At 37.7% G+C, this 25,639-nt stretch overlaps 1 protein-coding gene across 2 annotated transcripts in view; it reads right to left on the bottom strand.

Moving 5' to 3' along the window:
- Positions 1–25,432, bottom strand: part of nrip1a (nuclear receptor interacting protein 1a) — a 37,902-nt gene extending 12,470 nt beyond the window's left edge. Inside the window, exon 1 of one of the 2 annotated variants that reach the window (XM_079824329.1) lies at positions 25,220–25,432. The gene's annotated coding sequence lies outside the window, so the exon portion shown is untranslated. Of the gene's footprint in view, positions 1–12,672; positions 12,761–25,219 lie in introns of those variants that run through there. The other variant, XM_079824332.1, reaches the window with a different exon arrangement.
- Positions 25,433–25,639: the final 207 nt, after the last annotated feature.

Genomic DNA, 25,639 nt, shown 5'->3' on the forward strand with positions numbered 1-25,639 from the left:
CACACATCCGAGCAAGTGTTTCTGAGGGTGCAGTGCCACCAGTCTACCCTTGACACATTGACATCAAGCTACTGTCATGTGACACTCTGTCATTGGCCACCTGGCAGATCCTCCACCTTCTCATGACCTCATCCTCTAGTGACCTGAGGCTCTGGGCACGGGCCCGGCCCGTCAGGCCCCTCCCTCTGCTCCCTCTGCTGCGGGAAGGTCGAACAGGTCATCGTGTCCTCATCTGTAATCCGCTGCCATTCGTCAGCAGTCGAGGCCGGAGGAGGCAGCCTCGCTACGAGGGGAGAATGCCCAATTAGGCAGCTGTCACACAAAGCAGAGGCTGCAGAAAGAGAGTGAGAGAGGAGAGGGGAGAAAGAGAGGGGGAGGCCGGGGGAAAAATCATCCCCTCCTGTTTGTGGAGAGGACAAGCAGCTGCGGGTGCCAATTACAGTGATATGTTAACCATTTCCACCCTAGAGCAGAGGGAGAAGGGAACGGGGCTCTCTAACCCTTACTTTGTCTCCCGGTGGAATTCCTCTCATGGGGTCTGTTTACAACCGCTGTCACATTCGGCTGAGGAACTTGACTCGAATCATAGCACCTCAACTCTTAATAGTACTGGCTGGAAAAGTATACCTATATATATATATTTTGCATTTGTGTGTTTGTGTCCCTCTCAGTTAATGACACAGGAATGCATTTTGCAATAGTTCAAAGAGGTACTGCAACACATCTAGACAAAGAAAACAAGGCTGTCAATGGAAGCGTCATGCCCATTCAAGCAGATTTTATTTCGAGCCAAGTGGATATTCGATGCAACCACCCAACCTCAACTTCACTCAAAAATGTTTTCCCATGTTTTTACATACAGCAAAAATGAATGGTGATCACGTTTAAATGTCATTTTAAAAATGTCATGTCAAATAAAATTTCACAACAGCCAAAATAATAAAAAAAGAAAAAATATTTTAAAGGGGTGAACTGGCTTTTAAATTTTTTTATACTGTTTTCTGAGGTCAACTTATGACGTTTGTGTGGTTTTTACATTCAAAAACAGCATAATGAATAAGTAATAGGCTATTTTCTACCTCTCTCTCATGGAATGCTCGTGCCGCACTGAAGACTTGGAAGAAAACGCCCACTGGTATGATTGGATAAGCTTTGCATATTATAATGAGCTTCGCCTCCCCCATGAGTACACGAGAGGAATTGTTTTGAAAACGTGTGGAAATATGGCAACCAGAATGATTCGCCCACAGGGCTCGCAAAATGTCTTTATCAAACAAACACAATGATGTATCTCTCATCCACCCGCAATTAATTGGAATGTTATTTTTTTTATTACTTGGCCCACCCGACCGGTGGATATAACCGCGAACCGTGCATCATTAACACACAAACGCACGAGCCTCACTGCAGAGTCAGACAAATCAGCATGATCAAAACTTTTGCGATTGTATTTTTCCTTCAAATATCAAGTTAAGACAAGAGAGTGAACAACGCACATCAAGAAAGGAATGTTATTTCACTATGTAGGATAGCCCGTCGGCAGGCTGGTGATACGTTTTGGTAGCCTTTCTGGAAAAAACATAGCCCCGGGACGTTGGGCCTTGCAAGCCCTGGCCCATACATGTCCAAGTCTGATCACGAATCGCAGCACAATGAACCAACAACACCTCAAATAAAGGATTCTCCATCCTGTGACAGCGTGCTAAGTTATGTTCAGTTAGACACGTACACATAATCAATAGATATCAAACAATCTGTAACAATGCAATATTATCATATATATAAAAAAAAAATTTACTCGCATAAGTGTGTTGCTACATTCATTCATGTAATCTCATCCTGTCTGCAAATCCAGTCTCTTGTTTACAAACGAATCCGTGGTGAAATGAAGGAACAAATGCACAATGTCTTACCAACGTGAGCTGGATATTCATAAAAAATAACGTCCGAAGGAATCCGAATGAAGCTTATGCAGCATGTTTATTGCTTGGAAGTTCGATCCGTTTAGCTCCACATAGGCCTATGTTATTTATCTATAACATGCCATGCACAAATCGGTGGGCAGGGCTACAGAATCAGGCATTCGTCCTTCTTCGGTTAAGGCGGTGTTTCAACACACTCTGATGTCACAGGGAGGCATATTCCCAGATCAAGCGTTTGCTGAGTCAGCTGTCAATAAAAGCTTTTCTCTGACTAACAAGGAAGTTTTCAGCTCTGAAACTTACAGGATATTCTTATATTACCATTTATTTATCAAAAGCTCAAGGGAAAGTTGATTTCTCAATTCATGACCCCTTTAAAAGGACTACTATGCTCACTTAAGCTGGGCTCAGACTAGAGGCGTTTTTAAATCCTAACCAATTACGAAATCTGGTGGCATCACTCACATGAGGAGAATCTTCACAGATTTTTTTTATGCACACACTACAAGATTTAAAAATTTGTGTGCATCACACATTACAAGATATTATTAAGAGATGATAATAATCATATTATTATTATTATTTAAGCAGGACGAGCACCTCACGTGACCTCAAAAAGAAGCGGATGTAAACGTAGCAGATCGTCATTGATGTCTCAACAGGTAATGTTTACATTTGCTAGCAGCTTTCTACACTCACCCGATGTGTTCAAAACCAAGGCGATTTCTCCTCAGCTCTTCTCTTTGTCCATATGGTTGTGTCATGTTTTCGAAGACACTTTATACAAATAGACAAACAGACCCGCAAACAGTAGCTTAGTGCTCTCAATCACTTCTCTCATCAGCTATTGTAAAATAACTAACTTAATCATCTCGATTTAAAATCCTAAATATCAAATATGTTTGATATGACTAGGGCGGCCCCGATTTGTGTGAGAGCAAATCGGGAGGTGCAAGATTCGATCTGTGAACACCTCATATTACCAGATAATTTGTGGCGAACATCGGAACCGGTCAAGGTCCTCGACAAGATTTTTTTTTCTCCAATTCTCGGGAGGGGAAAATCAGGCATAAATCGGCCTAAAACTCCTCTAGTCTGAGCCCACTGACCCTAAACTTTTCAAATCTACTGTGAATAATGACAGTATTCATTTTTGGTCAATGTTTTGATACTAAATATTACAGAAAACCCTGCAGACTACCCTATCAACTAAATGCTTCTTCTGTTTCTGAACATCTATTTAAGCACCAGCTGGAAATAAATGTAAACTTAGACTTGTACATAATCTTGTTAACTAACTTTTGTTATTACAGAAATGACCCCAGTCTTTTTTTTATTGAATTCCTATGGGGGTGCCCTTAATTAGGGGGGTTAAACTATGTGCCGAACCCCTCAGACAGGTTACACAGCCTAAAAAGATACAACCCAAACTTAAACGCAAAAAAAAGAGATAACACAGCTGCAAGCACAGCCTTTATCAAGACGAAGAGACCAAAGGGGACCATTTTGTTATCCTGCAACTCGTTTAAAGACCTCAGGTTCCTCTTTTCTGTCACAATCTCCTCCTGTTTCACATGCCCCGGAAAGAACAGAACAGGCAAGTACAGTTACCGAATGCTACAAGTTTAATCAGAGATGAATGAGCCGCTGGAAGGCAGAAGGAGCTGACTCGAGGCTGAATAATCGCTCCTTTTCTTAATTAAATGATTGAAGAAAAGCCAGCACATTAAAAGGAAGACAGTGCCTGGGTCCCCTGCCTTTTCCCTAGATGAGAGAGAAGTTATTAACACAGTAAAGTCTCTGCAGTCATCAGAGCCAAACGCATAAGTCTAGAGAGGAAGGAGCAGAGTTTTCAAGGATGTGACCGGGCAGAGTCAACTGTCAACTTTAAACAATGTAGACTAGACAAAGCAACTCCTACTAAACTTGCTATGATTGCAAAGTTTCAATATGTAACCAGTACTTTGAATCAATGCCATACCAATGCTGTAGTATCTCTGATCTAAGCAATTCATTTAAACCCTTACGACCATACGTTTCATATAAAATCATGTCAACACAATATGTTATACTACTAAATGGGCAGTAAATCCACATAAAAACAAATTTAATTTGCTCATGTTTCCAAAGATCCAGGGGTTTATCAAATATAAGTCTTGATGTAGAGAATTCTGTGAAGACTAAAAGACGACACTGTGTTAGTGAAACTGGATTTGGATGTGTTGACAAGTTACATGAGCGGGTTTATTTTATTTTTGTGTCATGGAGGTGCCATGAATAATACACTACCAACCATCTGCTAAATTTAAAAACTCATTCCTACTAGGTGCTAGCTTTCTTCGTGACATTCTTCATGCAATATCAAATGTTTATTCTATTTCATTTGGAATGAAAAATAGAATAGAATTTTTATCATGACATGTATATGTGTGTGTATATATATATATATATATACACACACACACACACACACACACACAAAAGATATTGCCACCTTACATTCAACTGAGTTCAGCAACTTTTTCTTAGTAGCTTGTAATATAACGAATTTAAGAGCAACTTGACTTCAAAGTAGCTATCCAAACACTAGATGCCTTGGTATTCTTTAAAGTGCTTTGGAGACTAATAGAAATACAATGGTATATGAATATGATAATAGTTCTGTACCCTAGTACATTATATATAAAGTTACCACAGTATTGCCACACCACTTTTTAGGGTAAATAATAAACCACTCTTAAATGAAATCATCCTAAAGCCTCAGGAAGCAGCAATACTTTTTCTGATCGCCATTGTAACTTAGCTAGCGCTAGGCCTCCACAGCACATGGGCTTTTTATGTACCTCCAACTGTCTCTCCTGTGTTCCTGGCCTGCTCTCTTTACTACGGTCCGCTCCCAAAAGAGCTGACAGTACACTTTCCATCAGTTTGACTTAAATAATAATAAGCACTTTTGAAGGACTTGAAAAAGACAAAAGTAATGAACACAACTCGGGAGAGGCAACCGTTGTCCTGACACAGACGGATGGACATGGCAAGGCCTGTCAGTCCTACAGTTGCTAATTAGCAGAAATGAAGTTGGATTAAAAACTTAATGGGGAGGTGATAACAGTGCAAGACACAAAGCTAAACGAGTCAGCAAACTTTTGACAGGCCTGTCTCTTTAAAAGCAATGTTTACACAGTTGTTCTCTCTCCCTCTACCCTCTTGTCCTATTTTCTGTTTTGTTATTTATTAATGAGCGTTCAACAGTAGCAGAAACACTTAACGATAACATGTTCTTGGTCATGCCTGCCACCAATCGATGTTCTGTACTTAGAAGGGTTTTGGGTTAGGGTGATTGACTAGTCATCAACAAATTTGATGCTATGCTGATCCATTAGCATTTATATTTTTTACAATGATAATTTAAAAGAATGGAAATCAGAGAAAACTTCATTGAGAGGGGTTTTAATGTGATAAAATGTGCTTTGGTATGCAAATAGTAAGAGGTGTGGAAATTGATCTGAAAAGTGGTGAGGATATAATGGGCGATTTCCACCCACTGAAGGGCACATTTGTAGGGGCGTTCCAAATGAAAGTGAACAACTGAATCCTTTCATGAAGGGCCCTTCCACAAGTCCGTTAGCAAAGGAAACATGCGATGGTCACTTCACTTCTAGGAAGTAATTTAATTGTTTATGGTCATGTGACTCGAATCCTCACGAGTCATTTTAAATCTAGATAGTGGTGGGAGAGTTTGAGTTAAATGTATAAACAGAATATTTCAAGTTGTATTGTTTTGTTGTGATTTATTACACACATTTGTGTCAGGCATATTAAGTTTAAAGAAATGTGTTTAAAGGGTTAGTTCACCCAAAAATGAAAATTCTGTAATTAATTACTCACCCTAATGTCGTTCGACACCCGTAAGACCTCCGTTCATCTTCGGAACAGAAATTAAGATATTTTAGTTGAAATCTGATGGCTCTGAGAGGCCTTCATTGGCACAATGGCACTTTACACTCTCAAGACCCTTAAAAGGTACTAAAGACGTCGTTACAAAGTCCATCTCACTACAGTGGTTCTAAAATAACTTTATAAATCGGCGAGAATAGTTTTTGTGCGCAAAAAAACCCTAAAAAACGACTTACATGACGATTTCAAAACAAGGCATCATGAAGCTTCGAAGCGTTATGAATCAGTGAGCCGAATCATCATTCGGATCACGTGTCAAATCGCCAAACTGCTGAAATTTGGCGATTCAAACTGCTGATTCGACTCGCTGATTCATAACGCTTCGAAGCTTCATGATGCCTTGTTTTGAAATCGTCATCACTATGTAAGTCGTTTAGGGTTTTTTTGCGCACAAAAACTATTCTCGCCGATTCATAAAGTTATTTTAGAACCACTGTAGTGAGATGGACTTTGTAACGACGTCTTTAGTACCTTTTAAGGGTCTTGAGAGTGTAAAGTGCCATTGTGCCAATGGAGACCTTTCAGAGCCATCAGATTTCAACTAAAATATCTTCATTTCTGTTCCGAAGATGAACAGAGGTCTTACGGGTGTCGAACGACATGAGGGTAAGTAATTAATGACAGAATTTTCATTTTTGGGTGAACTAACCCTTTAATGCTTTACTTAAAGTTGAGAGCAAAAAAAATTATTGTTGTATATATTAGTGTATAATAATAATAACATATTCATGTTGCTCCCTTGACACACAAGTGCCCTGCTCCCTCCAAAGTCAAGGACTCTGCCCTTCGGAGTGAGTAGGGCACAGGGATGCTCACTTCCGATTGGAATTTGCCCAATATAAACGCTTGCCTCATGAATATAAATTAGATGACAAAGATCACCCGCTTGTTCTAATACATTTTATAAAGGCAATTAAGTTGGTGCTAGCCATGATACGATTACCATTTACCATTTGTGCGTTCATTCAACTGGTTGACGGAAGCCTCCAATTGGTTTTAAAGACGTTGTTTAAAGTAATCGGCTACTTCATTGTGAGCAAGAAATAATTTTCTACAAGTCTACAATTCATCTTTTTTGGGTTGTTATTGTAAACTAAAACTATTTAAAAAAAAATCAGTAATTTAAATAAAAAAGATGTTGAATTAAAAGATGACATGCTAACAATACAAACTAAAGCTGAAATAAAAATGCATTTACACTAAATATAAATGTTAAAAAACTTCTATAAAGAAAATTAAAAAACAAAAAGATATCAAAATATTAATAAAAACTATATTAGTATATAAATAATACTAAAATTACACTGATTGGTGGGAATGGCCCTAAGAAAGGCTTATGGTGGACACAGCTCATAATATAAAGCTTTGTTCGGACTAGTCGATTATGAAAATATGTAGTTTTGCACATCTTTATTTTGGGTAGATTATCAATATATCATACGTGGCAATGTATTGTATCTACTTCTTATATAACAATAGCATCCGTTTAGAAGAGAATGGAAGCGTATGCCATCTCAATATCCTGAGTGCTCAGTACTGATCACATAAAAGAACTATAAAGGCTTGAAACAGCACAGAATTTAAAGGTGCATTAATTTCAGAGCCGAGTTTGAGATAACTCATACTTAAGTCAAATAAAACCCCCTGACATGACAAACGGTCCTACCGAGAGGCAGCCAGAGAACAGCATGTCTCAAGTTGTCTGCAAATGGGAGAGATGAGTAAAAACGGCTGAGCAAATGAGGCCCTGGCTGCGCTCACACAGAGCAAAGTGAACTGTTTACTCAGAGCACACAGGGGAAGATGACTTTTACTGCAACCCCATCCTCGCTCCCTCCCTTCCCCCACTCTCTCCCTCAGTTACACACACTCTCCCTCTCTGTCTGTAGTGAGTGAATGTCAGAGGGTGAGTGTGCGTGACCTTGAGTCACGTCAGAAGCACAGCGAGGGTCGTGATGCCTGCAGGCGTCCTTGAACTGCATCTGCAAGACAAAAAAAAAACCTTCACGGTACCCTGATAGATATCTCAAATATCCTGCCTTTCTTCAATGGCCGCCTGTGCTATCAGTCCGAGTGATGAAAAATTTCATAGATCCGTGTACCTCTAACCTCACACCACTGTGGAATCGCACCGTTATCAGCTTGTCTAGCCAAAGATACGATTTGCAATATGAAGGCAGTGCGTCGTCTACTCTGAGAGATCGCTCGGAGGCAATAGAAGAATAAGGGTGCTTAAAAAGAGGTCAGATAGCTTTTGCTCACTGATGTAGTGTTGCACCAATTTGAACGCCATCCATAACAGTCACATGCCACATGCATGCCATATAACGCAATTACAAAAAGGATGCACATAAATTTGGCAGTGTATCCCTTTCCACCACAACCTTTCGGCCAAAAATGCCAGAAAAAGTCGGAAGTTGTTGATCACTTACATCAAATACACCAAAACATTAATCAGATTGATTGGCATTACAAAAAAATATACATATTTTAAAATGAATTAAATGAAGTTATATTCAAAATAATTCATTAAAATATCAAATTGCATCCAGAATTTAAAAATTCAAGCCGAGAAATTGAAGTTCACTAATTAAACATACACCATTTAACGTAATTACAACTTGCCACCTGAATGCATGGTTGAACTACTCTGAATGCTATTGCATTAACACTTCCTGGATGTCCACCCTAGATAGGGGGCTTTTTCTGGCAAGTCAAAAACAGATACATGTAGAGCGTTTACAACGTGAACGATGACAGATTCTCAGAGGCCCGGGCCCCCTTCCGAGGAAGTAGAATTGACCCCCTCGGCAGATGAAACCCTACACCCGTGCCAATCGTGGCCCCACTGGTACCCAGCTGTTCTTGTCCTGCACTTGGGTGTGCTATAGCCTTCATAGAGCGGTTTTTAGTTTAACCTCAGGAGGGTGATCAGGAGGGGACGGAATTCAGCGTTGTTCATCATCCCAGCCTGGTATGGCTGAAAACATGTTGCCAGATATCTTATCTGAAAATACAACGCATGCAGGTTGGCCTGCAGAGCTAAGTTTACACAAGTCGGTGGAATGCTAGGACACATTTGCCTTTCACAACACTCACGTTCAGGTATATAACGTGACAAGAAGCAAAAAAATGTAGCTTGTTAATGTTGAAATTGGCAAACAGGAGAGAATTCTTGTTCTTACCAGTAATACTCTGTAGGGATATCTGAGCATAGTGGTATCCATTTCTTATAAGGAAACATGCTGATCAACTGCCAGGGGTCCTGATAAGGACCGAGATGAGGTGACCCTGAGATCAGAGGTTACGTTCATGGGCAAAATGGAAAGGCTGATTAGTTAGTATGTCTTCCTCTTTAAGACTAATATCAACATCATGGGCCATAAGAGGTGATCCAGAGAGCTGGGTGACATAGCTTAAATAAAAAGTAAAGACATTAAATTTGACAATTTTTTTTTTTTTAAATGCATATTGCATATATATACTTTTGATGTATTTTCTCTATGGGCTGAATAATGAAAATAACCATTTAATAAAAGTTTTAATTAAAAGTTTTTATGTTGCTAAAGTTTAACTCTGAAACACTTTTTAAACATCTCTCATGTTCGCTTTTAGGGAACCTTAAGGTCATGTGTCAATGACAAATAAAGCTTCAAAAAGGTATAAAAAAGTGTTTTAGTCAACAGTATCTTTTGAAGTAATAGTAAATTGATCAAAAACAGAATAAATCACATGATTTCACATTTGGAACGCAGGAACTGGAATAGGCTACAGTGCAATAGATTGGTTAGATACATTGTAATTGATTGTGATTGAATAACGTCAAAGTCATGTTGTATATGTTGTATCCTATATTGACTAGTGCTGGTCAAACAATTTATCGCGTTTAATAGCATCCAAAATAAAAGCGCGTGTTTACTGTGTATAATTATTATGTAATATATATATATATATATATATATATATATATATATATATATATATATATATATATATTATTTTTTTTAATCTAAAATTATTAAAAAAGTATTATCATGAAAATAATTGAAAGTGTAAAACATTTTAACTTAAAACTAACATTTCAGAACGATAATAAAAAAAGAAATAATGAAAAAAAATAAGATGTTTATGATAAAATAGCATAATAATAGCAGATAAAACTGACATTTTGGGAACAAAACATAAAATAATATTTATTATCTAAATGTACTGAAAATAAATTCTAACTAAATAGGTTTTAAAGAATACAGTGATGCATATCATGAATCAAAAACATTTTTTTTATGAAATAATGCACTTGAACACGAAAAATATGCATGTCATTGACCCTCATATAAAATGCATTTTAAAATCATTGCAAAATAATAATTTGCATTGCTTGCAAATCTATGAAGAATATTAAACATATCTTCAAGTCAAGCCGTACTGATTTACTATATTTAGAAATGTTTCATACAGTCAGAGGATACTGAATCAATGCCATATTTATATTTGCAATAACCTTTCAGATCAATGTAATTCTATTTCCACAAGACTCCAAATTCCATTTCCATCCCTTTAAACGCATTTCACTGGGACTCTTTGCTTTGTGCTGGAGAAAATAGGTCACATATAGTCTTCCACTTTTTTTACTGGACAAAAGAAAAGTTCAGCTGAGTTTTATCACATAACTCAGTAGAGACCACCTTCATTAACCCCAGCGAAGAGAGATCAAGCTCTCATATTGCCAGATGTGCTTTGGAGCCCTTATCAGCCAGCATGTATGTGAGACAGGCTGATCTTAATTAAATACTGCTCCTATCCAAAGGCTATGCAGCGCACTCGTTTTTACTCCCTTCACTGCTGCCTTTTCCCATTCAGGGAGGAGATTATTTCAGCGGCTAATGGCGGAGGACTCTAAAAATCCCTTGCCTTATTAAGTAACATATTGTGCCTCATGCTATCTTAAGCAAATGGTTTCGCTGGAACTCGCTTGAATTCAAAGCTGAGACCTAACACCACGGCTTTGGCCGTGAAAGGTTGCCTCATTTTAGAACCACGTGTTTACTCACTTGTTAGGTCGCAAATCCTTGTAACAATTCTCAATTTCAACTACTCAACATCACCAGTCACCTGCATGTTAATGTTTTCCTTTTTAATGCATGTTAAAATTTTATGTAAATAGTAAGGCTAACATTATTTTAAGTAACGGGAAAAAAAACCTGTACATTTTCTGTTCATACAGGACACGTTCTTGCATTTACAAATAGCTAGGTGAATTGCAGCACAATGTAACAGAAGCTAAAGATGCTTATTTCTTTTTTTACTTATGTTGCTTTAACTACTTTACGTTGAACTACTTTCAACTTAGACATGTCTTAAAGGCAACTATAATGGCATGAGATGCTGACAAACATCCAAAGACAGTACTTTACATAGATCATCAATTTTAAAACATTGCAGACCCAATACAACAAACGTGTCTAGTGTTAACAGCCCAAGTCTCCCACAGACAGAATGACAAAATCAATTGCAAAACATTAATGTGAACTGTTGACAGTGATTGGTTAATGTTCACTCATATGGAAATAGAACAAACAATATTGTCCTCTAACACACTGTAATATCTATTCAATGCTCTTTTTCTGTTATTAAATTATATTGACTTTATATGGCTGTAAAAATTAGCATGTTAACGCATGTGACAACGCATGCGATTAAATATTTTTAATGCGTTAAACTGAAAAAATCAATGCAATTAACGCAGCATCAGTTTTTTCTGTCATTCTTTGGCTACACTACAGTATATGATCACACTACACTTCGTTCAAGTGCTATTAAACAATTCAAGCGCAATAAATCACAAAAATAAGAACTTAAATCTTTACTGGCATGCTGTCTGTGAATCTCCTCTCCGTGTGACACACGCAGGACTCATGCGCACAGAAAGCTGCCTCAGACAGCATGCGACCGGGTTGAGTTCTCTTTCGCGCTTGAACAGACAAAAACGAAAGTGTGCCAAAATGTCCACTTTGTGGAGTATCCTCATAAGCACAGTCATAAATAAGTTAAAAGGTTTTAAATGAATGCAAAGAGTTGTGAGGACATCGTGTCAGATCCGGATCTGCGTCATGTGCTTCAGGTCTTAAAGTGACAGTAGCCTAATAAACCCGATGCTGTGATGTCAGTCATTAATGTAAATCAAAGAACAAAAGACAAAGAGAAAATCCCTCACTGCTCTTAAATGAACTTTCGTAGCTTTAATAAGGATTAATCTATTTTTCATTTGTAATTTATGCAGTGAAGACTGAAGTGTTTGATAACTTTAATCAATTTCTGTATATTTCATAACTGTTAGATCAAATATTTTACATCTACTGTCTTTGTTGTTCCCCCATTAATTTGGAGATTAAATGTGAAATTATTACAATATAAAAACATATTAAAAACTTTAACGTTAGGTGCGATTAATCAAGATTATTTACAGAAATATGTGCAATTAATTTGTTTAATCGATTGACAGCACTTCAGCACTTATTCACTGATATATTCACTTGATTTACCCTATAATTTGTTAATTCATAACTAACCACCAAATTATCCAAAATGATGGTTTTACAGTTATAATAACTGTGGAAGTTGTTACTGTGGTTACTATGGTAAATTTTACATCGGTACTCTATTTTTCCAATATAGTCTGGCCAGACAGAGCTCGATGTAAATAACAAGCTAGTGTAAAAATAGATTTTTTTTTTGTGCTCTGGAAAAGGTTCTTGTGTTCGCCTACAGTGTGCGTTTTGTGTCTTTCACATACCTTCCAGCGTGCAAACTGCCTGTCTAACCCTCGTCCGACCTTCAGCATAAAGAGAGGCAAACATGGTTGACCTGCCACTAAACTTTCCCCGGCTGGATGATAAGCACTTGTTTAATTATATTCATCTACATGGATCTGACATTGTTCCAGGATGATGTCAGAGCTCAGCAAGGTTAGCGGGAGCTGAAAGTGGATGGGAATGTTAAAGCCACCCACTGCAGCACTTTGCAGGCAGCAACTTTATTTTCTGCTTTGTTCCACGAGCTCAGAGGGCAGCTTCACTATCCGCTGTTACTGAGGGCATACAAGGGCATCCGCCGAATACAGGCAAAACGGTTGGGAACAGTGTGGAAGATTGTGTTAGAGAAATAAATGTCACTCAAACGACAAAATACGGCAGCTCTGCGTGCTAATAGCTTGTTTGATGCGAGCCCACAACAAAATGTTTGCGAAATTAACTTAATTTAGGTTTTATACACTATAAAAGCCTGATACACTCACAGTAAACGTATTTTTTGTTCTTTACTTAGGGGTAAAAAGAAGTTGGAAAGACCTGATCACCGGTATACCGTCAGCATACATCTCAACGGCACACACTAGCGGCGTTTAAATGAATATGTAAATATGAACTGTGCGCTTTCCTTTCAATAACAAAAAAGAGCAGTGAGAAAACAGCTGTTAAGAAAGCATCCGAAAATGTGTGCTTCAATTCAGCACTCCACTAAAATCACACCATGTTTATGTAGCACTTTTTTACAATAGATTGCCTTAAAACAAGCAGTGTTACAGTGTTAAACATAAAAAGTGCTTTCAATTAGAATTACAACTTTAATTTCTATTAAAGCAGCTCTCCAGTGTGTTCACATTTTTACTCGCGGATATCTGACCTCAATGGACTGAACAGAAGAAATGAAGCAGAGAAAATCCCCACTTCAAAGAAGGCGGAGCCTCAGACCACACCTACCCATTACACAATCGCCACAGACCAATGGTAGTTCGAAGCGGTTTCAAACTCCCAAAACAAACTTAGTTTTGGCCTGATTTTGTTCAACATGAAGTCACAATCGTTTGTTCTTCTATTTTGCATCGAAGTATGTCGGGGACTTAATAGTATCGTTTTCAGTGTTGTAACTTTCAAGCTCCACATTTGTTTAAAATTTCGAGTGATCACATTTTAAGGAACTATATTTTTCAAATAGCACGTCAGATATCTTTTTACCCTAAACGAGTGATGTTGGCGTCTACATGGAGGACATGCGAATGTTTTCATGACAACAGCAGGTCTTGTGAAGTGATCACTCAAAGGCAGGTCAATTCCCTTTGATAGATAGGTTTACGTGTGTGCACCTCAGGAGGGGAAGAGTACGCAGGGCTGCTATAAAACATCTTTAATGGCTGAACCCGGTGCTGCTCCAGTCTTCATCTCATTTACAGGCAACTTGGATGTTTTATCACCTTCAGCTCTCCTTGCTGGCCTCGCCACCCACACGAACCAAGCGGGTGGATGAGAAAACCCGAGCGCCAATTATATCATTGCCCTTATTTACGCCATTCAAATGTTTTCAGGTCAGCTCTAATCTCCTCCTAATCAGCGAGGTCAAACCACAAAAAAGTGCCTATCTTTTCAAAAACCAGGTCAGCTAAATCAGAGGCGTCTAGCTATGAATGTCAGGCAAACCACAGTTACATAAACAACAAAATGACACATAAAAGCTGAAAATTGTCGGCCTGCTGTGCATAAAATAGAGGTTAACCGAAGCATATGTGAAATTGTGTCACTGCAGTTGACCAGAGTTGAGGTCTGGTTTGCACAGGGTCACGTCGACGTGCATCAAAAGGGTATTAAGGTCGTAACTGTCATTTTAGATTATCGCAAATCCCCTTAGATTCACTTTGAAAACAGATCGATTTTCCTGTAAGTGGACTCCTAATGCAAGTTATCCTATCTTATGTAACACATAGGCTACTGTGCTAGTGAGATCACTGGACTAGAACTTAGTCAATTGTGTTAAAATGTAGATGTTTACACCAACAAAAAACTCCTATGTACAGATTCAAACAATGAGGTTCTGCTATCAGCAAGATTTAACAATCCAACAAGTGGCCTCCATTTTATGCACTTTGGCCCAAATAATTCTACCCTAGCGTAGCAGTTCTGATTCTGTGTTCTAGTTCCTTTCTGCTGATGCTACAAATGAACACAGCAACAAAAACATTTTACCATGAGGTCTGTGCTAAGAACAATCACATCAGTCTGCCCATCTAGCAATGGGAAGAAATCACCCTTTTTAAAGCATTTGAAATTTTCAATGGTGGGTTTTTCATTTTAGGGCAAAACTTTGGGGGTGGGATACGTCATAAAACACTTTAAGTTCATATTAATTTCTTAATTATAATTTCTAAAGTCTTAGGGCAAGGGCATTAAAAAAGCCAGGCTCTCATCATGCACGGAGGACTTGTCCACCCAACATTCAGCTTATCTAACTAGTCACTACCAATATAAGCTTTTTGATTGTGGATTCATAATTTTTTACATTTGGTCAGCTCAACCCTGAATATGTGGTTACGTTCTTCAAAGAAATCCAATGACATACATGAATAAAATTTGTAAATTATTAAACAAAATATAATTTTTATTTCACACACAAAAGAGGTCAGTAGATTATCAAAAAAGAAATTATTATATGGTGGTTATATAATATCTCAAATGAATATAAAATAAACTATTTATAATAATGATAATGATTTATTAATATTCCATGCATATTATACAAATAAATAAATATACAGGGTTTTTAATGTTTTTGAAAGTCTTATGATGCCCAGCAAGACCCATCAAAAATGCAGTAAAAACTGTAATATTGTGAAATAATGCTACAATTTATAATAAGAGAGTTATATTTTAATCTATTTTGAAATGTCATTTATTCCTGTGATGACGATGCTAAATTTTCAGCCATTACTCCAGAGTCACATGATTTTTCAGAAAATCAAGATACATTATTATCAATGTTTAAAACAGATGTGCCATTTAATATTTTTCTGGAAACTATGATATAATTTGTTTATCATAGTGATTCTAAGATGAATATAAATTCATTTGTAAAATAAAAAGTCTTACGCAAGCAATTTAATGCATCAAAATAATCATCCACACCACAAACTGTTGAATGGACGAGTATATATATTCCCCTCCCCGAATGAAAATAGTGATCTTAAATTGCATAACACCTTACTTGAGGCTGTTACCTTCCACAAATAACAAATCATGTGCTCAGGTCGTCTGACACACAGAGCTTTCTTCCCGGAGCCTTGTTTTCACCTCCGCTCCAGAGAGATCATTGTTCATAATTAACCCAAATCACTGGTCGAGGGAAGATCATCTCTCCTGACCTGACAAAACAGCTTATTAAACTGTGCTTGACCTTGGTGTGACTCCTAAGTGGATGTCAACCTTGAACTGGGGATGACACAGTAGCAACAAACGGCTTTAATCCACTCAACAGAGCAAGCTGGATTAGGTTTCGGCCACCATTATTGAAGATGCCCACTAAAAACACAAGAACGAACAGTAAAGTGCTGTTCCAAAGCAGCCTGGAAGATAATTATCTCAGCCTGGTGGGAAACAATCTGGCCCTCTGGGTCAGGTCTAAGGCCGTACGCAAAGGTGACGATAGCATCATCCTCAACGGTTTGACCAAGACACATCCACCACTTCCAAGGTCTTGGAAAGCTGCTCTCTTTAGTATGCGACTATGCGCTACTTGGGGGAAGGGTAATGTTCTGATTTACTGATGACTATCAAATGGAAAAACAGCTGCCTCTTTGTGATGAATGAGGTGACACTTTTCGTTCAAAGCGCAAAGGTGGCAATAAAACCTTTAAACAAAACAAAAAAAAACACATGACCACAACAAAAAGACTACATCTCTCCCCTCAAAAGCACCAAGAATTAACATATCAAAGTGGCATGTTGAAAACACAGAACTGTAATGTTTACCCAGCTGTCCCTGGTGTTTCTGTCTCTCCAACATTGCATATTCCTTCCACAGTCCAAACACGGAGGGCAACCAGACTACTCCAAAAAAATGTGCCATGAGGTGAACTCAACAAAACCGCATCCCCCGGGTAACGGCATGAACTACACACCCTGAGTGTGTTGTGAAGGGGTGCCTGCTGTTGCTCGGTAACAGATTAGTCCAGTTTATGCTTTAGTGCGGTGGATCTGCTGGCCATCACCGCTCGCTCTCTGCCAAATCATGGCCAGAGGACTTTCCAGACACTCACGCTAAATAGCCCTTGACTCTCAGACTGTTCAAACATTTTCAAAAACCTTGAACACATCTCTGTGATGCCAATACAACCACAGAGCTTGTCTGTAACATCTTACAGCACAAGCTATCATTTGGTTTTTGAAAAAAAAAAACAGAGCGTACTCAGCGTAGCATACAAGAAAATATTAAATGTCTTTAAAGAACATATTATTTGGCTGAACATGGTGTTCTCTCTTCTTCACAGCGCCCTTGGCCATAGAGGTTCATTTACAAGCTGTAGAGACCCATTTGATAAAATGGGTGACTGCAAAGCATAGAGTAACTATTAAGAAATAAAGCAGAATGAAAATTTGTTTCCATTAGAGGTCTCCATACTCTGTGCTGAAGGCCCAAACTCAGCAAAGTAACACATAACTACATAAAATATTATTATAGCAGGAAATATTTGATCATATATCTCCATATTTCATCATCATTTTTTTACATAAATAATTACTATTGGTTACGTCTGTCAAATATTTAACCAATGAAAAGTATTTAAAAAGAACTTGTGACTAAACCTTGTGGATCCTCAAACTGTCTGTAAAACCTCAAAACACCACCGCCTCTATAGTAAATGATTGTACAATCTCTGCTTGTTTGCAACATAAATGGTAGCACTTTATTTTACAGCCCTGTTCCGCATGTACATATTATAGCAATTACAATAACTGGGATTTAACTAGGTACTAATCCTGAACCTTTCCCTAAACCTAACCCATGTAGTTAGCTTATTTTACCAGTACTTTCTTTGGTAACGCATACTGTAAAATAGGGCTGTGCGATTAATCGAAATAGTAAAATAAAATTGCGTTGTAAGCATGCGTGATTTCTAAACTGCAGAAAAGCATGACTTTCCACCATCCCCCTAAAGAGCCGTTCACATGTGGCGTCTACAAAGTGTGGAAAATGCCGGCCAAGTCCCTTTCTCTAATTATTGCAGTTAACCCTTAAATGCATACCTTGGGTCTTTAGCGACCTGAGACGTCATTCACTACCCTCCTCCTCATTCATTTTTTTAAGTTAGACATCAACCTTCTTAGTATTGCTCAATCAATCCATTTTAAACAATATAACCAGAAAAAAAATTATAATTGAATGCCTGTTTTCCACTAGTTTTTTGTCAAAATTGTATAGGGTCGTTAACTACCCGAGGTGTGTAAGATTGTACTTTTTTTTTTTCTGCACAATAATAAATGAATCTATAATGACAAAATGAGTGCAATTCACCTTTATACAAGGTGGCAATGTCTGACACACAATGATGAAGTGACGTTTCACTCATAGTTACCTCAGACAGAAAACTAAACAATAATAATTATAATCTGCAAAACTTGAAATGGCTCAGCGATTTACTGCAGAGCAAGTACTGAACGCAATCAAATATTAGTGTCACAGTCACTTGATGATGGATCTGGTGAAGGAAGCTGTCAGTGATCAAAATATTTATTTTAAAGACGTTGAAAATGAGTTTTGAGGATATGCGTGAGATTGTGAGTATGATGCTGAATGTCCTGGGAAATAAGCTCTGACGAGGACAGTAATGATGGTATAAAACATCTGCTCAAACTGAACCCTTCCAAGTTCCAAAAGGTAACGAAATATGTTTTATTGTATTCTTCTGTAATTGTTATTCTAATATCAGGAGTTTTATAAATTATCGCTACAGGTATAGATCTATCCATGTTAGATATAGATCCGGGTCGCTAAAGACCCAAATATGTAAGAATGTTTGGCAAAACAGTCATGCATTTAAGGGTTAAAAACACAAGATGCTGGTCTAGAGATGTGTTTTTTAAAAAGTTGAACTTTTACTATGAGCACCACGTAGAACGTTGTGTCATGTGCGAGATGTTGCAAAAGACGAAAAAACATTCTTCCAAACCATGTTATACAAAAATCAATAATACAGGCATTTGCGAACTGCACAATATACGAAACGAGTTCAAAAAATAAAGAAATAACCAATGTCACAATATCATTTATGCACAAGATATTGTGCCCACAAATATTGCCAATAAAGCCAGCTTCCAAATAAATTATACACACGTGTGTAAGGAAATATTGTTTCAAAATCGTGATTAAAATCGTGATTTTTTTGTCCACATCGCACAGCCCTACTGTAAAATAATGTGTAACCAGGTAAATAAAGAACTATATATACACAGTACAGAAAAATATCTACCAGATGACATATTTCCACTGTGACTGTGAATACATCATCAAACCACCCTGCTGTAATCCAAACTCTAAAAAGCCCAATACTCAGTACATGAGCAGACGGTAATACCCAACGTTTGTATTCAAAGTGGTGGCACAATAATCTTTTCTGACCATATGTTATAGATTACCTGGTAATGAATTCTGTTTAATTAACTCTTCAGAAACACCTCGAAGGTCTAAGTTCAAGCTGTGCATTATTTTCTTGATCTGCTCGGCATAGAGCCGTCTTTGTCTCGGCAGGCAACCGTTGGATTAGATTTTCCTAACAACATCTAGCAAGCATGACCTCATATCTTATCGAACTGGGTACACTAAAAATGCAGCCGGTGAAATCACTCATGTCGTAATGCCACCACAGAGCTCCTTGAAAAGACTTCACTTTCACAGTACCTGGCAGAAACCAGCCTCGAACACAAAGGCAAAGCCACCCAGTCTGATCACCTAACTGTTGTGGTCCTAAAATGTGGATAGGGTGATTCTCGCACCTAACGGCGTTTCATGTCATGTGCCCCTCAATTTGACGATAAATCCATTACCTCTGCTTCACATCCATAGAACATGCGGCTCTCCTCTCTTGCGATATATCAATCTTCTCAGTCATTCATAAATTCTAAAAATCCCCTTTTAGTTAATTGCTGAACCAATTTAATTTCTAAAAAAGCCCTTCGAAGAGCAAGTCATAATGAAGTAGGGATACATCCACCGACTCCCTCTGACAACGCCACTCTTTTTGCGCTAGCTGGTGTGAGTGGATGAACGGTGAAAGATGCTTGCATTAAAGCCATATAATTATGTGTGGGTGAAGCACTCCACGGCTCGGCTTATTGTAGCAGACACAATGCCCTTGCCTGAGCTCTGTAGGCTCCAGAAAGGACAGGCGGCTAAGAAGTTGTGAAGGACAATCCCCCCTAATAGGACAGCACTGCGGCGGCCTTGGACTCTGAATTCTCTGCTCGACGGGGGACATACATCAATCCGTCAGCCCAGCCACAGACAGCCCTGTAACCTTCAAAAGTCTCAGAATCGGTGAGGAATGATTGGCATTCGAGTGAGCCACTTTTCTCAGTGGGATTTGCTTCATATAACCCAGAGTGGTTAAATTAAGACACCATTGAATAACAGTCTTAAGTCCAATTTAACTATCGCCCCTACTGCGTCCTCTCAAGCCTTCAATTATGCTGATCCTGCCACATGGTGACCTACGAAAACCTTTATCCCTACAGCCATTAAAGCTGTCTAGAGACATAGACGCAGGAGCCAGGGCAATACATGTTAGAAATGTTCGGCTCACCCCAACGTCCTCGCTCAAAACTCACGTAGAGCATGATGGCTACAGTACAGAGCTAAAATGTAGTGGTTTTGGTGAATATTTATGGAAAATATTTGCAGAATCAGCCAATATCCAAAGCAACTAAAAGACTGGTTAGAAAGTTTCAAAGGTCACTATGACATTTACTGTAGTAAGTTATAAGCATCCCCAGAAAGAATCTGCAGACAATTTTCACACGCTGACTTTGGAGGAAAATCTGTAAAATTCTGTGATATGGATTTAAATATGGTTCAATTGAGCATTTATTGGTAGTTGACATGCGGTGTGAAATGCTGAACAACCTACCTAAACTCTATTTTCATTACATTCTAGTTTTCATTTCAAGCCAACTTTAAAAACAGCATTTTGACAATTATTAAAAAATATTAAATTAAATTTTTTGTTCCAACCACAGATGGTGATAGTGAGGCATCTTTACAAGAAATGGTGACCAGCCACAGCACCTAAAATATACACGTTCTCTTATGCATTAATATATATTATAACCTTCATGGACATGTTATTTATCAAGTACCCATAAATGCCAGAAAATGTGACCCAAAAATGTTATACATAAGGGGCGAGACATGTGCAGAGTTGTATGAATGACTGGCATTCCAATTCTACAGAAATCTGTGGGCACATATTCCATGTGAGCTTGGTTATAAAACTTCATAGATCATGAATAAAAAAGTAGATTATGGACTGAGATATTGTATAAACAGATAAAAAATAATTGAAAAACCTTCAAACAGCATTGACTACCAACCCGTTAAGTTTGGCTTCTGAGTCTTAATGCATGTGAAGTTAAGGATAGTTGCACATGTGCCATAAATCGCATACCTAATATTGGCTTACTCTATAAAAAAACATCACTGATACACATCGCTTGCCTCGGGCTGACATTTCTATTCTACAGATGGAAAAATCATTTCTGTGGTGTACTGCTGATAGATGAGCTGGCACACGGAGACATGATTTAAGATGCTTCTTTCCTTTTGCCCTCCACTTTTGCTTACGCCATTAGTTTAATACGGGACTCTTTGCTTGCATTTGTCTTTTTTTTTACCACCCCCCTCCTCGTGGACCACAACACAAGACAATTTAAGAGGCACTGTAAATGTCTTTTTCTTAAAAGCTGGTGCGCTGCTGAGATCTCATTGATCCCTGATGTTTACAAGATCACGTTCAGCTGGTTGTCTCTTCAACAAGCCGTTGCTTGCGTGCGCACCTCTTCTCCTGATTTATCTGACCCTGATCTCGCAGTGGGCCGGCTGTAATTTTTCCTCGCAAACTATGAATAATGTACTTCAATCTCCATTATGGTCAATCAATTATGGGTTATGATTGAGGGGCGTGGTGACCTCCTGTCTGGTAGATGATCCTGCCATTATCTCATGAACAATGAACCCCTTCCAGCCATCCATACGCATACACACACACAAACCATTTCACCTTTTCACTTCATCCTTCCATTTCCTCATCCTTGCTTTCTTTCCACATGATCAGGTGGCATTTACTGTTCCGCCCTGTGCAAAATGACAGGGGTATTTCTGTCTCTCCATGCCAACAGCATACTCTGTCAAAGCCCAGTTACCTCAGCTTTGAAATTCAATTTGTAATATGATGAACGGACATCATAATATTATTCAGAACAACAAAAAAGCAAAGTAAGAGTTGGCAAACATCTCCGTAGGACTATGTGAGCATCATTTGGGAGCCCAACCAAATACAATAGAAAACCACAGGCACTTCTATGCATAATCAAAAACTAATTGAAATAAACAAAAATGACTTGAAGGAATAGTTCACATAAAGTAAAATTGTCATCATTTACTAACTCTCAATTTTCCAATCGTTCCAAACCGGTACGACTTTTTTTCTTCTTGTGAACACAAAACAAGTAGGGCTGGGTGTTGACACAAATTTCACAATTCGATTCGATTCGATTGTGATTATTTGGATATAAAGTACATAGCACATTTTCTCAAAGAAAACAATCTCAACTAATGCTGTAAACTAGTTGGTACTACATTACCATAATATTGAGATTAAAATTAAAATGAAGTAATTTGTATACAAACACTTAAATTACATGCAAGGACTTTTTATAATAATAAAGTTGTAATACTAACATTATAACATATATAACTGTTTCTACTTCAATTCATTTTTTGAAATATAAACACGTAATAGTGGCTTTTGTAAAAACTTGACATATTTATTTAAACATTAAATATTGAAGAACAGTAAAAATATAACGAATATGTACCTAATATGGTGCATACATTTAGCAAAAGGATCATATATAAAAACGAGTATAAAAACTAAGGTAAATGTAACATTACGTAACACTGTTTTCAAGTTGTTTTACTGACGTCTACGCAAGACATAAGGATTTCGGTACGTTTTTTTTTTAACATACCTTCTAATGTTCATTCATGTTTATTTAATGCTGTAACTAGTAGTAAAGTGAAACAGAGGATCAGTTCATGTGCTCTTTGCGTCACACCACATTAAAGAGCGCCACAACGGTACTGTTTGAATTTCATAATAAAATTGACAGAATTTGAAATCCGAAACCATTTCATATCAAATGTAACAAAGCTTATTGCGATTTATTGAATGGGAGGCGCACTACAATTCTGCCCATTTATCAACTGAAAACAGCATAGACTGAAAGATCGGGATTTGGGATTTCGAATGAGAATCGAATAGAATCGAGAAATCAATATTTTTTACCCATCCCTAAAAAGAAGACTTTTTTTTTTTTTATTGCTTTTGTCCATACAATGAAAGAAATGGGGTCAAGAAAATAAATCATGGGATGCCATTGACTTTCATTGTATGAAAAAAAAAAAACTATTTTGTGCTCCACAGAAAAATAGAAAGTCATACAGTTTTGGAACAAAACAAGGGCAAATAAAATAAATAAATGTTGAAAATTTTAATCTGTGGGTGAACTATCCCTTTAATAATTTGAAATGCTACATGCAATCATTAATTTAAAAATATGGAAAACATGACTTTAAACTAAGTCCACAAATATTACTATTAACTGGCTATAACTATACAAGATATTCACATCTTTTAATAGACGTGACGAGATCGTTTACAAAAGCTTACTTCACAGCTCTTTAAGAAAGCCTAAGAGCATTATTTTAAACAAAACCACTCTATAAACAAAGTACACTTTAACATAATGTGAGTGGGAAGTCCAGTTTTTGGGTTACATGTCACTGTGATCTTTAGCAAGCTGTTCCTCCCAAAATGTAAACATTTGGGGCTTTTTTTAAACCAGAATAAACAGAGTAAAGTCTGAACCACCTCTGTGTAAGAAGAGAACCACCTCTGTGGTTTTGATTTAGTCATGCTTGACACAAAAATAAAAATCAACACAACTGCCCAAATACAGTGCATCGTATGCTTAAAAAAGAGACAGTGTCCCTACGAATCATAATACACAGTAGGTTCCATTATTCCGTTCAGCTGAGCTAATGACACAACACCATACTCATTCAATATGGTCTAATATCATATGGTATATTTATACCAAAATATGAGTCAGCACACTGAACATTTTATACTTCAGGTCATGTTGTTATCCACAGCTCCACAATGATTTGAGAAATGCAACAAAAGCCAAAGGCCTAAATATATAACAAATAAAGGTGCACTCGTTAATTTTATACTGACACCTACTGGCCTGGAGGCATGTAGTATGTTTACTAACTGCTGCCACTATGCACTAAATCTGTTTATCTTTTTTTTCTGTCTCATACTAACTACACAAATACAGGTAATGCATATTCTTGGATTCAATCACATCGCATTTGCATGCGTTGTTGGTGGTTCTTGCTGGTACGCAGCTGACAGACTGTTGCGATTTCTCTCCATGGAACAGCGGCTTATTGAAATATTGCATATTGTAGTGTCTTTCTTTTGTTTATGCTTTGTAAACCACCTATTTTTATTTTTATTTTTAAAGTGCAACATACATAGATATGCAATTGACCCAGTTGGTCATGTGATATCAACATGTCTGCACCCATAATGTGGACCACCTCATAGAATTAAAATAAAGAGCGTCATATTAGTGTACATAATTGTAATGCTATTTCTCAAGTGAAAAGTATATGTATACACAACTTGCAACATGCTCAAAAATTATTATGAATAATGTGTCATTTCTTGTTTCTCAATGCAAGATCTTGGAGCACTTCACACAAGCACTTAGTCTCGGTTAGACTAAACATAAACTATGAGGTAAGCAAGATGCCAGAGTCATCCTCTTATCACAACCACAGTAACAATGTATCTAGTTCTTTAACTGGGGTCGGCTACTATTAGCACAACAACACTCTTTTATATCACATTTCACGTGCTTGCCCGGTGCACCCACTATAAATGTACATGACATGTGTAACTTCTATTCTGATATAGGATGCGTATAGTCCTTGTCGTTTTCATGTAATTCGTTTGATCACAGGCATTTACCGCACACATTATACGTGCATGCCTGCATGTAAACATACAATGAAATAAACGAAGACTCAAAATGGAAACGTCAGCTCCTACCACCCTGCTTATATTATACGCACAAGCCATTAAAATACATAGCGGATTCTGGCTTTGCTGCTAATGCATTGATACAACAAACGAATAAATAAGCCAGAAATCTTATTTTCACACCCAGCCTTACCTGTTCGGATGAAGAGAATCCACTTGAAAATTATGCTGCATTTAGGGAATAGTCGGAGACACGCATATGATATTTCTCTCTACGAACAATTCAGATGTAAAAACGGAAAGACGACTAGGGCTGACAGCGTCTACTCCCCACATGCGCGGTTTTCTAGTGCTCTTGAGTCCTGCAGTCAGTCGCTTGACTGAATTGTTTATTCAAGGTATCCCCGGCACTCTGCAATGCCATGTTCACTCCTCCTACCCTCATGGACACTGTGAGATCCGATTCGAGAGCAAATCATACTTGCAATGATTCAGCCGAACCGATTCGCAAGGCGTTTGTAAAACCACCCGATAAAATATATAGCCTATATAACTATAATAATTAAATAAATAAAAAAAACACCATTAACCACAGTTATACCAAAACACAATC

Source organism: Gobio gobio, assembly GCF_949357685.1.
Source record: "Gobio gobio genome assembly, chromosome: 8".
Classification (NCBI taxonomy): domain Eukaryota; kingdom Metazoa; phylum Chordata; class Actinopteri; order Cypriniformes; family Gobionidae; genus Gobio; species Gobio gobio.